At 41.3% G+C, this 15,762-nt stretch overlaps 1 protein-coding gene across 5 annotated transcripts in view; it reads left to right on the top strand.

The window, feature by feature from the left end:
* The window catches only part of Npas3 (neuronal PAS domain protein 3), an 847,307-nt gene that overhangs the window by 382,384 nt on the left and 449,161 nt on the right, over positions 1–15,762 (top strand). The gene's annotated exons all lie outside the window — the stretch shown is intronic.

Raw genomic sequence — 15,762 nt, 5'->3', positions numbered from 1 at the left:
AAGCTTGGCTGTTGTCTTAAGGGTAGATGGGCTCTTGTGTTCAGCAGAGACCTGCTGAACTCCTGCTTGTTCTAGATAAACCAGATTGGCCAGGATTAGCCCTTCCTGCCCTGCCATACATACCTTTTATTCCAGAGCAGGGAAGAGGAATGTGATAGTAAATAAGCAAATACTCAACAGGAATCTGCATCTGGATTGAGACTGGGGGCCAAAGGTGCCGGCCACTAGGAAAAGCAAACAGAAATTCTCGGAAGGGATGAAATTGATGCCTTCCTGGGATAGAATATTAAGATCCAAATAGAAAAGATAGGGAAGGGGTAAGAGGGCAAGGAGAAAAGGAAGGGAGCGGAACAGGGAAGGGAAGGGAGGGCACCCCAGTGTGGATGGTCTGAGGCGAGGAAGGGAGAGGAAGATCTTGTAGGCTGTCTAGGGCCCAGCAGAGTCTATTCTGCGTACAGTGAAAAGCCAAAGGAAAGTCCTCAACGGTGAATAATATTACGAGGTTTTTTTTGTTTTGTTTTGTTTTGTTTTTTTCAGAAGCTTGTTTTGGATTAAATGGCTGTGTGTGCTGTGGTGCACTCAGCATGATGCCCATGCTAAAGCAGAGTGTGTGGCTTTTCTGCGGCAACAGATGCTCTTTCATCATCTTGTATAAGTGCTACTACGGTGCACACTTGGGATACACAAGGTTTCTTGACTGAATAAGAGGCACACTGCATAGTGTACTTCTCCTCCTCTTTCAGTTTGTCGGTTCTTGAAAGTGTGTTCTCTGACGTGGCAGTCCCTCAGTTCAAGTCACTTACTGTGTGACTTTGGGCAAGTCACTCTCACAGAGCTGTCCCGAGGATTACAGATGATGTCAAGCAGCAGGCTTAATGACAGGCACATAATATCCCCGGCATGGTGGCTATATTAATGATCTGATTATAACCCAGCACACTCCGTTTAGATTCATAATTCCTTCAATTTGCCAGCTAATTATTTGGATGGATTACTCTCTTCACTGTACACTAAATATCTGAAATGCTAGACTCAAATACATTGTGTTTCTGACCTCATAGATGCATCTTGGTAGTGATTAGGCATCTCATATTCCAAAGGCCTTCTCAAAGGCAGACAGTTAAATTGATAGTCACTTACCATTCCCTTTGGAGGGCCAGGGATTAGGGCTTTATGAAAAAGGTTACTCAAAGAATCTGTTTCTCCTGGATTCATTTGTTTGTAAGGACAAAATGAGAAGCTTGCAGTTTATAATTTCAAGTGAGCAATGACCTAGCTGCAAAGAGGTATTTTACTTATTTATGAAGAATAATTATCAACTTCTGTGAAGGAGGGAAGCATTCCAATGAAGGCATACATTTTGAAGGTTGAGGAGGGGAGAGGAAACAAAAGTCGCCAAAATATAAACTATTTGCATTTAGATGATTTAGTAGAAACTAGTATAGTACTAGGGATAACAGTGAGTTGCAATTTATAAGAACATTTTTATATACTGTGTCGTAACTCTTGAAACGCAAGCTTGTAAATCAGGAATCATCTTTATTAGGGCAAGATCTCATCAGTATCTAGACATTTTTAAAGCTATAAAGTTGTCCATAATTTATACATATGAATATAGTACATGGATAAGAAAACTTCAACTATATGGAACTTAAAGAAAATTTGGAATAAAAGAAGTTTTAATCATAGAATTTTTAAAATTTAAATCGCTTGGGAAGAGCTTTTTTTTCTGTGGATGATAACTGGCCTTTATGACTTAGTAGCATCATTAGGTATGCATCCCATTTGCATAAAAATAATATGGTGTGGCATCTTCAGAAACATTTGGACTGTGGGATCTGGTTGACTGGGAGCTAACTTAGCCACCCACCATTATTTTCCAGTTCCTCCCCTGTCTGCTGTATCTTCTCACTGCTGTTAGCCCCACAGAAGCTTTTCTTCATTTTGGTGCTTCAGATATGCCTTGAGCTCGGACACCTATGAGTTGCGGTAAACACGCTAAGCGTCAACACTGCAAAGGGTGAGAGTACCACAGTGAGAATAACATGGGTGCACACTGGGATTATCAGGCTCTTCAACAACACATCACATTCTTTGATACCACAGACAGTTTGAAGGAGTGAGGAATCCTTCCATGAGTCCCAGAGACCCTGTGTGGAATATCCATCATCACAGACAGTCATGTCCAGATATGCATTTGCATCTAGTTCTCCCTGCTATCATCACACCCCCAATCCAAACTCCCTCTTAATTATGTTTTTACAGACACAGGGTCTAGTGATGTCTCTTCACTCCATCCCTTCTTGCATGTCTTGATGCTGAACATGTCTAAGCCTACATTTTTGCAGACTGAAGATAGACATTAAATCTTTGATGACTCTACATAAAATTTCCAACAAACCAAGCCCCTAATTTTAAGTAGTAAAAGATTTGGGGTGTTCCAAACTTTACACTCAAATAAAACTCGGTTATAAAAGTTCCCTCTGAGTTTCTTTCTTGCCTGCATACACTCCCTTGGTATGGTTCAATTGCTAGACTTGGTGCATTGAATAGAATAAGTTTACAAGACTCTCACCATAATGATACTTATCATTACAAAGATAAATATAGCCACTTTTTAAAAAATTCAGATTATGACTGCAGGGTGCTGAGATTTATGAAGACATTTTATTTCTAAATATCGGATCAGTATCAGGGACTGCAGTTAGACACTGTTGAAAGCTATTAAGTAGAAATGCATCTCATGAGTCTTTGGGGAAGAAAGAGCAGCACATAGCAGCAGTATGTAACATGATCCCATGATCCCAGTTGATCATATGGGGCCAAGGAAGCTGATTTTTATGTTTCAAAATTAATCCACCCTAGATTAGCCATGTCACGTCCTCTTAACCGTAGGCGAATGAAACTCAGGGTCGACAGCTGTTTGGATATCCCATGCTCGGACTGCTGCCCTCAGCAAACGTCTCTGATTCTCCTACATGGTCAGTTGGCAGAATCTACAGGCATCCATATGGCTCAATGGCACAGTGCCTGTGCACAAGTCAGCGGGCTTGATTCACTCCAACCTGAGGACCAAGCAAACGTGAACTTGGTCAATCAGTTCCAGGAGCTGTATAGGCTCCTTCTAAGATGCCAGAAAATTTTTCCTTCATCTTGACCACCAAGATCATGGACAAGATACTCACCAGTATTTCACTACTTTCCCTGACATTTGGATATGCGGGCTGTCACGGGTGGCTGCAGCTCCTGCAGCGCCACCCCACAGCACGTGTGCTCAAGTAGGAGGGTAAACTGGAGCATGGGGTCTTCAGTGACACTGAGCTAGTTGTTTAACTTTACCTTTTAACTGGTCTCACTATTGAGGCAGACACACTCATTGCCCCACCAGGGATAAGGTGAAGGAAAGCGATGCAGTAATTGGAGGTAAACGACATTCCTGGAAGCAATGCTAAGCTCTAGGTTTCTGTGCCTGCTGCTTGTCCTGGCCTAAGCTAACAAATGCTTCATGTTTCCAGCTGAGGTTTCCTTTGGTCTGTATAAACAGCACATTTCTGTCCCACTTGAGTTGATAAAGCATCTTTGCTTATATCGTTTTATATCACATGAAAACTTTGTGAATTAGGCAGGTCAAGTTTTATTATTATCAGTTTCGTGTTTCAATATGAAAACGGAGCTAGAGAGCAATATTATGACTTATGCCAATACTATCCAATGAGTATAAGTGATGGACTGGATTCTTAAACCAGGACCCCATCACTACCTCCATTATCCTGGGAGTCTTTTGTGTTTGACATGAAAAACATCTCTGAAAGAACATATTTATTTGGAAAGTTTAATTTTATTTATATAACTAAACACTGTAAAAATTGTGGTTGCATGGAAAATGTCTAACACACTCATTAAAAGTGATTTTAATAGAAAATACCACAGTTGCCACCATTTTAATTCATTTTTCTTATTTTGCCTTTTGTCATGCTCCATGACCATTTCTTTTCTGTATGTGGCCTGTTTACTGCATACCTGTGTGTCTGCCCATGTGTGCACATGTGAAGTGTGAATTCAGAGATGAAACAAAGTAAGGAATTCAGAGGGACTCTTATTACACGGTAAAAATATATACTCAAGAGGCGGGTTTTATTCTCAAGAGAGCCACCCCTTCAGAATTGTTGGAAGAGAGGGAACAGGATGGGAGCCTACTATAGAGGGTTCTTTGAAAGCCTCCACCCTACAGGGGATCAACTCAGATGCTGAGACTCACAGCCAAACTGGGAAGAGCGCAGGGACTTTTATGGAAGTGGGGGGTGAGATAGAAGGACATGGAGGGGACAGGAGCCCCACAAGAATACCAACAAAGCTAAAAATTCTGAGCCCAAGGGGTCCTGCAGAACTGATGCATCAACGGAGGACCATGCATGGCAAGGACCTAGACCCCCTGCTCAGATGTAGCTGATTGGCAGCTCAGTCTCCATGTGGGTGCCCTAGTAAGGGAGCAGGGGATGCTTCTGCCATGAACTCTTTGTTGCCTGCTCTTTGATCACTTGCCCCTGGCTATGTGGCTTTGCCAGGCCACAGAGGAAGAAGGTCCAGGCAGTCCTGATGAGACTTGATAAGCTATGGGCAGATGGCAGAAGGAGAGAACTCCTTTTTCAATGGTCTAGGGGATGGGGGGGAAGAAGGGTAGGGCTGGGAAGAGTTGAGGGAGGGGGCTTCAATTGAGATACATAATGAATAAAATGTAAAACAAATAATTTAAAAAAAAGAGCAAGTCACTCCTTGCAAAGTTCTGACTCAGAAGTGCAATATAAATAGAAAAGGCAGATTCTGTAACCAGGTAGATTATGTTGAATGGGAGAAAGTTGAAAAACCAATTTGCTGCTGAGTCCGTGTCTAACTTGTGATATTTGGAAATGGTACTGTGGCTTTGTTTATCTCCTGGTAGAATGTTCTGAACAGCTCACCGCCTCACTCATCTTTGTGGTAGGGCTTTGCTGGGAAAGATGTTGCTTCCCCTGAAGAGCCTCGCTCAAGTGCGTGTTGCTTGCCATACACTTCACTGTTTGTGAATGGGCAGTTGGGAGATTTGTGAAAAACTTAAAGTTTTGAATCCTCACCCCAAGTTCCTCCTTGCCCTTACATCCAACCCCTGCTTCTAGCTCCAGCTTCAGGCCTTCGTTAGTTAATCAATCTGCTTTGCGTTTTTCTGTTTATCTTTTGAGGAAACATTGCATAAGGATACTTATACAGTAGAGTGGGTATAATTCTTAGCTGTTCCTCATCCTTTCCCGCTTTCTCCTTCTTCATCGTCTATTTCTTCTTTTAGCATGTTTTTAACTCAGGCAGTGGCATGTCTGTCAGTCCGGGTGTCACTGGTGTTCTTAGCCTAATTAACTGGCTTTCCCGAAGGTGTTGCATGCACCCCATGGTATTCCAAACCCGTTCAGAAAAAAACGTGCCAAGAACTTTGGATATAGTTACTGTTGTGATCTTTTGTTTAGGGCTAGGAACTAAAGCCAGGACTCCGGGATCCTAGCAAACGTTTGGCTGTTGTGTTGCCCTCGGTCTCTGGTGTAGTTTCAAGTCAATGTGTGTCTGTTTCTTAAAGGCAGTCTCCTTTCTGAATACCTATTCTGAAGATTATGTTTTCTCTATAAGACCCAGTGAGTGTTCTCCTTGTTTCCAAGAATTGCCAGGTCCCCGAGTTCTGTGTAAACAACATGTATGTCTGCCTAGGGAAATGGTGGACAGTTGCTTTTAAGTCTTTGCCAAGAACACACTGATTCCAAATTCATAGAAATCTATATTATCTTTTGTCCACAGCATTCATTAGCAACCTTTCAAGGGTTTCTTTAGTATCATATCATAACTTATACTTGAATTATGGTTTGTTTGTCTTTCAGAACCTTTTCTCCTGAGAAGGAAATGGAAGCTGCATTTGTCTTAAAACGCAGGATTTTGTTGCTAGTTATTCAACTGTTGACAAACTTGTTGTCTGTTCTGAACCCTTTTGTCTGTCATCTTCACAGAAAGATAATTCAGCCTTAAGAGTTTGTATTAAGCACTGTCCTCTGTTTGCTTATTTCATGGTAATAAGAACATATACTATTTTACAGCTCTCAAGTAAAGTGATTTAGTTCTAAAAGATTTTGCATTGAAGTTCATTTTCTTTTTCTCTTCATTGGTGCACACGGTTTACACAAAACAATGGTTTCGTTAGAACATTTTCATATTTGCCTATAGCATATTTGTCGCATTTTTTTATGATTGCAAAAGTTAATCACAAACAACATGGTCATTCAGTAAGTAAAGCACAATAATTCACATTTCTGAAAAAAAAATCACAAGCTGTGTGCTTCTTGTTTTTGTTAAGGTTCAGTGGAAGTTTTTATTAATCTTGATCTTCAAGGGTTTCACCCAGCTTATATCACTTCCTAAGATTTTGTGAAATATTATGCTGAGATTTTTAAATATATATATATATATATATATATATATATATATATATATATATATATATATATATAATTGTGCGTTGGTACATGTTTGGCATAACAGAAAGTAACCCTTTAATTAAATATGCAACATATGTGATCTGGTTTTCTGCTTCTCTGCCATTTATCTATCATTGTTATATTAAATATATTAGCACAACAAGAATACATCTAGTTGTGGTGCATGATCATGTTTTAATCCTGACTGAAACTGGCCTTTCAGCTGAAGACAGTGTACGACATCAGAACCACAGACACTGGACTTTAAAGACCTGAGGAGAACTTGTTTTGTTTCCTTCCGGGGGGGAGAGCAGCAGAATGAAGCATGGGATAGCAACATCAGCTTAGACTGTTCAGCAGTAGCTCAGCTTTTTCAAAAGCCTTTTTTTTAAGAGATGCTAAAAGGGTGTTCAAAAAAGATGAAAGCTACATGATTAAAATGAAGCATGCTATAATATCTAACTGGCAGTTTATGCTACATAGTCTATATACTCTGGGCTAATCATCTCGTATTGTGTCTGACTAGTTTATGGTGGTTGAAAGTTTCTTGGCTAGAAAGGACCTTGTAAAATTAGTTCTTATTAGAAAAAAAAATATGAATGGTTGCAAAATTTGGAGACAGGCTGATTTTAGTCCTGTCAAATGGCACAAATAAATAATCAGCATGGTGGTTTTCATCCAATTTGGAGGGATAGAAGTCAAGTGGAGTTTGTCTTTAGAAATTTCTAATAGAAAGGATTCCCAACAGACTAGTATTTGAATTCTTCCTTCAAATATCTCTTTGAATTCATGTTTTTAAAAAGCCTAATAGAGTTGTGTGCGTGTGTGTGTGTTTAGAAACTTAAAGATAATGAAAAATTGAAAAGATGGTAAAATATGAGCATAATATCCTGATATGTTCAAATTCAGTACAAGTGGTAGCCTATGACTGACTTGCTCTGCTTAGCCCTAGACTAACTCTAGAAATCTGTTCTAATCTTCTCGCTCCTTCGTATTCTCTGACTCATTCTATCTTCACCTGTATCCAGCTTGTTCTCCAACCTGTCTCTGTAAAACTCTCCCGGTAAAACTGTCTCCTCTCTGTGTCACTCTGTCTTGCTGTCTCTTGAGTTGCTTCCCTTTCCTGTCTCTTTTCATGAGATCTGGGAATATCCTATTCTGTCAAATCTTTCTCTGAGTTGTCACTTTGTCTACCTTTCAATTAGACATCACTTTCAAACATGGGTGCTTCCTTCTACTAGCTTCACCTTCATTTTTGGGATTAAAGCTGTATACTAAGGGCCTGTCTCTATTCTAGCCATAGTAGTCCTGGTCCTGGATTAAAATTCCTCTACATGTTAACTCAACACAAACAGCACTAAGATAAATCTTCTCCAGAAATCAGCACCCTGTCATACTATTCCCAGAGATAAACAACTTAGCCGAGGCACAAGACAATGCCTTCAAAGGAACAAAGTATAAGTATGTTCAGTGAACTCAAAGAGAGTATGAATGAATGTCTGAAGACCACAAAACGAACAGTTGAAAGAAACAATGTAACAATTAAGATATGAAAATAGAAATTAATAAAGAGAATCTCTAAAGAAAAGTCAAACTGAAATAAACTAAAGAAGACTAAAACTAAAGAAACTAAACTAAAAAAGACTAACAAAAATCTCAGGGGAAAGACTCAACAAACGATTGGATCCTATGAAGGAGAGAATATCAGGCCTTGAAGACAAAGCAGCACATACAGATAACTCAAAGTAAATGTGAAATCTAAAAATCTTAAATAAATGATAAGTCTACCAAAAAAACCCATGGACAAAGCTTCCCTAACTTTTGAACTGAGCACCCCAACGTTTCCACATCAGTTCTGTAAAATTCTGCATTCAGATGCTGAAGGTCACCAGGGCAAATGCAGCTCTGCTAGGCAGGCTTCCTCATCATGGTCACGTAGTTGAAACTGTTTGCTCAAAGTGGCTTCTGCAAAGGATCCAAAAAGTATTAGAGTGAAACAAGACAGTTTTGTTCTTGTAATCGCATGTAGGAGTGACTGGTCCTTCTAGTGAGAGATCCTTAATATTGCCAATCTAATTTCTGAACTGTAAGAAACGAGCAAACATTTCCCACACGGGCGCTTCAATGCTCTGACTTGTTTTTACTGAGAGATTATAATTTCCATCTGTAAAGACAACAATTTCTTGACCCACAGACTGTACCAGTGTGTGTGACTTCATTCGATCTGATCTTTCTAAGCCAATGAAAGGCAATGGCATGCCTTTATAGCATGGCCATTTTCAACCGTCTATCTTCAAGAAATTAGGCAAGTCACCTGCAATCTAAGAACTGCATTTCAGTGGTTCCTGCTCGGTTTCAGCTGTTTATAACATAGCCATAAAAATACTCCCTAACTTGAACTCAAGAGTATTTACCTAGCAAGCCTTTGAAAACAACATTTTCCTGATAGGATTTCCTTTTTATCATGTTATCCAAGAGGAACAGAAATAGAAGGCCTGGGGTATGATTTTATGGAAAAACCTCAAAACAAACCGGTGGGCCATTTGTTCATGAGTTCTCATGCCACGAGCCAGTATCCTGTAAATTAGAGAAAAAGAAGACTAGGGAAAGGCAGGGAGAGCTAGGCGTCTGGAAAGTTCTATCAGTTAGTGGGAAGGGCTGTTTCTCACTCTCACAAGGTCCCCATAAGTGCCTCCTGTTTTCATTTCAGTTCTGTTTGCTGGCTTATTGGTGTTTTGTAGACCATTTCCTGCCTCCCTGTGATGGCGTGGATACAAAACTCCTCCTTTGTCCTCTTTCCTGGCCTCCTTCCCAGTTCTTTCCCCCAGCCCCAGTGTATAAGCAGTAGGAAGGAGTTGAATGAATAAATATTTGCTAAAAATGACAAGCATACACCTTGAGCATCTTTCAGGCAGCTTCCCAGAGAAGGTGTGTCAGAACTCTGCTAAAGTTACTATTAAGTGGCGGGGGGGGGGGGAGCAGGGGTGCTCTGGCCTATAGAGAAAAAGAGGGTTTCTGCCAGAGAACAAGAGGATCACAGAACCTTTCTGTTCCCTCAGGTGGTCTCAAGCTCCATGGACTCAGAAGCATGTCTCCGTAGTGTCATTCTTGCTGAACTGCCCAGGAATATAGATTGGGGACTTAGATAAGAGGGTTGAGTCCTACCAGCTCGGAGCTAGAAGTGTCTTCATGTATCACCCACTATAGACTGCCACTGTCCTATTTTCAGTTCACCTCTGCATCCCAGAAGGTAAAAGGAGCAGTGTCTGGGATCCCTGCCAACCGTGATGACACAGGGTAAATGACCTGGCATGAAGTTCTGAGTTAGCCTTCCCAATTGGCAACATGCTCTTTCTTTTTTTTTTTTTTTCCTCTGTTATGTAGAATGTCAGCATTGACCATACAAGAATGATCTTCTAGGGTGCGAATGTTTAGTGTGACAAACATATGCATTTCTCACCAATGTTTATATTATCGTGGTTGTTTGTATTAGCATGTGTTGTGCTTTGCATTATCATGGTTATTTTATAAATTGGACTGATGATGGCATTGTTTTTTTTTTCCTTGTATTATCTTGCTTTGGCTCATGCTTTAATAGTTTTTATAAAGTTTATTGGCCCCTGCTGCTCAATATCTTGGTATGCTGTGTGGAGTTCTTCACCTCCTGCTGGGGTGCGGTTTAATGGATTATTTTTCAATGACAATGTTATGATTTTTACAGCCTGCCCACAGAGATGGTTATTTCAGTACAGTATTTGTTATGGCATATACCCTTGCCCATTTTTTAGCCCACATGTCATCATTGCTAGTGCCTGAGTGTCATAGGCATTGGCTGGCTGAGCTCTTGGATGTTTAATTCTCTATCTCTTCTAATCTCTTTGGATCTCTGTCCTCCCTTCCACTTGAAACAGTTTAGCTCTCATGCCAACACCCGTACATTTGCTGTATGTTAAAATTACACAAAAATCAACTTGGCTGCTAGTGTTTTGTTGCTTAGTAATTGAATCCACACTTCCCTGGGACATGGTTTGTTGGGGGGATTGAGCAACATTAGGTTTTTATCAGGCTTGTTTGAAGGTGGATGAGTATGAGTCAGGGTTTGTTTTATGGGCTCTTTCATTCACTCCTGCCTTAGTTGCTTTTCACTGTTTTTTAAAATTCTTTTATTTAATTACAATTTATTCACTTTGCATCCCAGCTGTAGCCCCCTCCCTCTTTCCCACCCTCTCCCTTTTCTCCTCCCATGCCCCTTCCCCAGTCCACAATGATGTAGCCCATGGCAGCTTAGTCTACAAGTGGTTCCCTAGTAAGAAGAACAGGGGCTGTCTCTGACATGAACTCAGTGGCTGGCTCTTTGATCACCTCCCCCTGATGGGGGCCAGCCTTACCAGGCCATAGAGGAAGACAGTGTAGACAGTCCTAATGAGACCTGATAGGTGAGGGTCTTTTCATTCTTTTTAACCTTGCACTGTAACTGTAACCTCCACTTTTACTGATCTCATCCTCGCTCCCTTCTCTCTCCACACACCATGTTGCTCCATGGTGAAGCTTGAGTGAGTAGATACAAGCGTTCATGACAAGGAAGATCGCAAGGTTTCCATGCATCTAGAATATTTTCACTGGGCCAGTTCATCAAAAACTCTGAAGTGTCCCAACCATGAGGGGCTATCTTGATAAATGTTAGTCCTGCTTGTGGTTTAAGAAATTCCCAGCTGTGTCAGCTCAGTGACTTCAGGTTGCAAGTGATGGAACACACAACCTAATTACTTCATGTGAGTCAAGCCATGGGTAGGCTGTTCCAGTCGGCAGGACCACGGCTCTTTGTTCTTCTGTTTCTTGTGTTTGTTTCATTTGCCTTTTCCACTTAACACTTGTCACCTCGTGCAGAGAAATGGCTTTTTATGTGCAATGCCAGATACTTATAGTAGCTTCTGACAGAAAAGGAAGAAGTAGGCAATGTTTCCTGGAAACGTCATGTATTTTGCTGGTATAACATGGCCATACTCCTGTACTCAGAATGAACACAGGTATGTGGAAATGGAACCATTACGAATGGTTTCAAAGCAGTTATATTAATATTCTAGAAATGACCGTATTACTTACAAAATAGTATTTTTATTGTGCTGGTGGTAGCTTTTATCAAATGGGAAGTAAAGTGAAAAACCTGGTTCCTTTTGTGTGGAGACACAAAATAATCTAATAAACTAGAACATTTTGGCAAAAACCGAGAAAGATTAGATTTCCACACAGTTGTACTCTAGTTCTCAGTGCTATTCTGAGTGGTAAAGGTGGAATTATTTCATCTTTGTCAGCATCTAGGTGTGTCAATGGTCCTTACTGAATACAATCTATTCACCACCAGTTACTTCATTGGTAGTCACTGTCGTAAATTGATGCCATTTAACATAATGGCATCAGCATCTTGCTGTTTTCCTTCCCTGGCAAGCAGAGGGCATGCCTCTCTTTGCTGCTAATCATCCCCTCAGTGCCCTTATAGTAGGTAATCAGGGTATTTTCACCATAAATAAATGGCCTTGGGCTTAAACAATGGTACCCTACACCCTAATTTCTAACTCACCTATGTAGTTTATTGAAACAATAAAACAAAATTTCCAGCTTATATCTCCTTTCATATCAGAATAAAACCACATATTTTTATAGACACTTTCTATAAGTCATGACTCCCCTCTCCCTCAGCAGGCTGCTTTACTTTATGAAGTTCTTGGGAGGAAGGGCCCCAGGTTTAAGGTTGCCCCTGCCTGACTTCCACTCCTCCCACATGGAAAGGTGCAGTGCCCAGAACAGTGAAGGACAAAGCAGAGAGCACAGGAGCAACAATGCAATCCCTGCCTTCCTCCCCTCTTTCTTGTTATGGGAAGCACTATGACAATGGAGCACATCCTGGGCACCCATATTTCCCCAAAAGGAACATGAGGGATGACTAAAGTGTTCTAACAGTCCAATACAGCCAACCAAAGTGAATGTAAACTCCGCACAAGTATACACAGACCTCTCTTCTCAGCTTAGCTCTTACAAGATGGCACCTCCCCAAAGGATGTGAGCCAAGTGAGAGCAGCCGGGATGTGGGAGGATCTGACTCAAGTTGCTGTTGGCACTAATTTTCCAATGTGATTTAAAAATTAACCTAGAAGATTTCAGTCATGTGTGTTACGAAAACTTTTTTATAATTTTTATTTTTATATTAATTACAGATTATTTACTTTGTATCCCAGCTGTAGCTCCCTCCTTCATTCCCTCCCAGCCCCATGCTCCCTCCCTCATCTCCTCCCTACCCATCTCCAAGTCCACTGATAGGGGAGGTCCTCCTCTCCTTCCATCTAACCCTAGCTTATCAGGTCTCATCAGGACTGGCTGCAATGTCCTCCTCTGTGGCCTGGCAAGGCTGCTCCTCCCTGGGGGAGGGGTCAAAAAGCCAGCCACTGAGTTCATGTCAGAGACAGTCCCTGTTCCCCTTACTAGGGAACACACTTGGATGCTGAGCTGCCATGGGCTATGTCTGAGCAGGAGTTCTAGGTTATATCTATGCATGGTCCTTGGTTGAGGAATCAGTCTCAGAAAAGACCCCTGTGCCCAGATATATTTGGTCCTTGTGGTGCTCCTGTCTTCTCCAGGTCTTACTAACTCCCCCTTCTTTCATATGATTCCCTACACTCTGCCCAAGGTTTGATTATGACTCTCAGCATCTGCTCTGATACACTGCTAGGTAAAGTCTTTCAGAGGCCCTCTATAGTAGGCTCCTGTTTTGTTTCTTGTTTTCTCCTACTTCCAATGTCCATCCCATTTGTCTTTCTAAGTTAGGATTGATCATATTACCCCAGAACCTCCACTTTGGAAATCAATCTGGCGCTTTCTCAGACAATTAGGAATAGTGCTTCCTCAAGATCCAGCTATACCACTCCTAGGCATATATTCAAAATATGCTCAAGTATACAACAAGGACATTTGTTCAACCATGTTTGTAGCAGCTTTATTGGCAATAGCCAGAACCTGGAAACAACCCAGATGTCCCTCAATGGAGGAATGGATACAGAAATTGTGGTAATTTGTACAATGGAATACTACTCAGCAATTAAAAACAAGGAAATCATGAAACTTGCAGGCAAATGGTGGGATCTAGAAAATACCATCTTGAGTGAGGTATCCCAGAAGCAGAAAGACCCACATGATATATATTCACTTATAAGTGGATATTAGACCTATAATAGGATAAACAAAATAAAATCTGTACACTTAAAGAAGCTAAACAAGAAGGAGGTTCTGGAATAAAAATGAAAGCTTTTTATTGTGATCCTAGGTAAAACTTGTAGCTGACAGGAAAATAAAGGCAGTTTCCACTTAAAGCTAAATGGTACAGTGTCAGGAGCTCCTTAAATGTATCTTTCACTTTAGAGTGTGCCAGTAGTTCATGAAAGAAAATAAATTGATACTCTTTAAGTTAGCTTACTTCTCTTGTGTTCATAGAACTCAGGTTAGCCAAGTGAAAGGCTAGGGAATTAAGTAGGTTTTTATTACTCTGCCTGGAGAAGGTGAGTTCCTGTAACTAGCCTGAGGATGATGTGCAGGTTGAGAGACAACCTACCCACTGCTGGGACCATGAGTTTTCCTCTGGTGTCTACATCTCCACTAAACACTTAAATAGCAGAATCTCATAAGATCCTTCCTAGTGGAATCTCATTTCATTCTCCACTAGACACTCTGGGTTGCTTGAAATTAATCATGATCATAAACACCTACTTATGGAAAGACTCCGAGGTATGTAGAAATGTTGATTCGGGGTCAGGATAATTTCAGCTGTGCTCTTTGTCCTCAAGGAAATCGGGATCTACTGGAGACATTATAAACAATAGTGTATAGTTTGCTGTGTGTTATTTCTTGAGGAAAAATAATGTAATGAAACTCTAGTTCTTGGGATTTTCACAAAGCCTGTGTAATCATAACGGAACCAGTGACAAAACTGACCATGATTTCGTGCTTTGTATTTCCTGGAGCAAAGTGCCTGGTGGCCCCAGGCAGGAGAGGGGGAAGACCTGTGAAATAGGCTGAAATTATTAGAATACTTCCCTACCAGTATGGTACCTTCTTACACCTGCCCTGAAGCTTCAGAGGGCTCGCAGGAACATAGTTGTTATGAGGTCATTCTTTATCCCCATCCTAATTCCACTATGGAGGATAAAGGAGCTAAGATATCCTCATTACCCTGAAAGAATTCCATGTTCGAAACTGATCTTTGCCTCTCCATTATCAGAATTCCAATCCTGTTGGCAAAGCTCCATTCCCTTAGGGAGTAAAGGGAAAGCAAACTGGTGACATCAACTCATGCTGATGGTGAGCTATGAAGTCTTTTTATTTCCCCCAACAGAAAATTTGCTCTCTAACAGGAATGTTTGCTAAATCAGACACATTTTGAATGGGTTATTCATATATTTTTTCAGACACTGTGAAAGGCAAAGGAAAAAAAAATACATTTCTTAGACATGTTTGGGAAGAGTAGTTAAAGATACCTATTGGCATTTTGGGTAATAAGTATGAACAGTCACAGCAGAGGAGATTGCAAACAAGGTCTAGAGTGTAGGTTAGAAGGGAAGTTCTGGAATATGTTTGAAGAACTCAGCAGGGCAAGATGTCTTCCAACTATTTATGCTGCCCGGGTGAAGGTAGGGAGACACACTTGATGGTGCTGGAATGACAGGGTTTGCATGAACTCAATTCAGATTGACAGGTAGTCTGAGACAAGAGAATAGCATAACAATGGCCCTGGAAGGCTAGTCAGGAAGAACCTGTCCTCCTGGGAGAGCCCTGATTCTCAAGAGGTCTTCTGCAGTAGGAGAGGAGTGGATGGGAAATCAGCGCCTGAGTGTAACATGCCCACGCTTTGCATCCCTGAATTCCCACAACAGCCCTGTAAGCGCGCTCTTTAGAGAGGGGAACGCAAAGCCCCGCAGGACAAAGCCAGTTGCCCAAAGCCTCCTCCTCCTCCATAAACAGCAGAGCCCTGGCTGAAACCTTGGGCCTGCTTCTTCTGGAACCTGCGCTCTCCCCTGCAGCGCGAGGCAGGGGGAAGGTGAAGATGAAGGGCCAGGGCACAGCTTAGGCCTGCGTCCTTTCTAAATGCAGCATCCGATGCTGATAGACAGTGCTTCAAACTCTGCGCTGATAGAGAGGCTGTTGACGCCAGTTGTCATGAAAATAGCAGCATGATTTAGCAGATCTTCTGAGGAGAGAGGGCTAGTAATGGAATACCTCATTTGGAAAC

Source organism: Psammomys obesus, unplaced genomic scaffold, assembly GCF_907164565.1.
Source record: "Psammomys obesus unplaced genomic scaffold, mPsaObe1.curated_primary_1811, whole genome shotgun sequence".
NCBI lineage: Eukaryota > Metazoa > Chordata > Mammalia > Rodentia > Muridae > Psammomys > Psammomys obesus.
The sequence above is the reverse complement of the archived record's forward strand: the minus strand, read 5'-3'. Positions and strand labels throughout refer to the sequence as shown.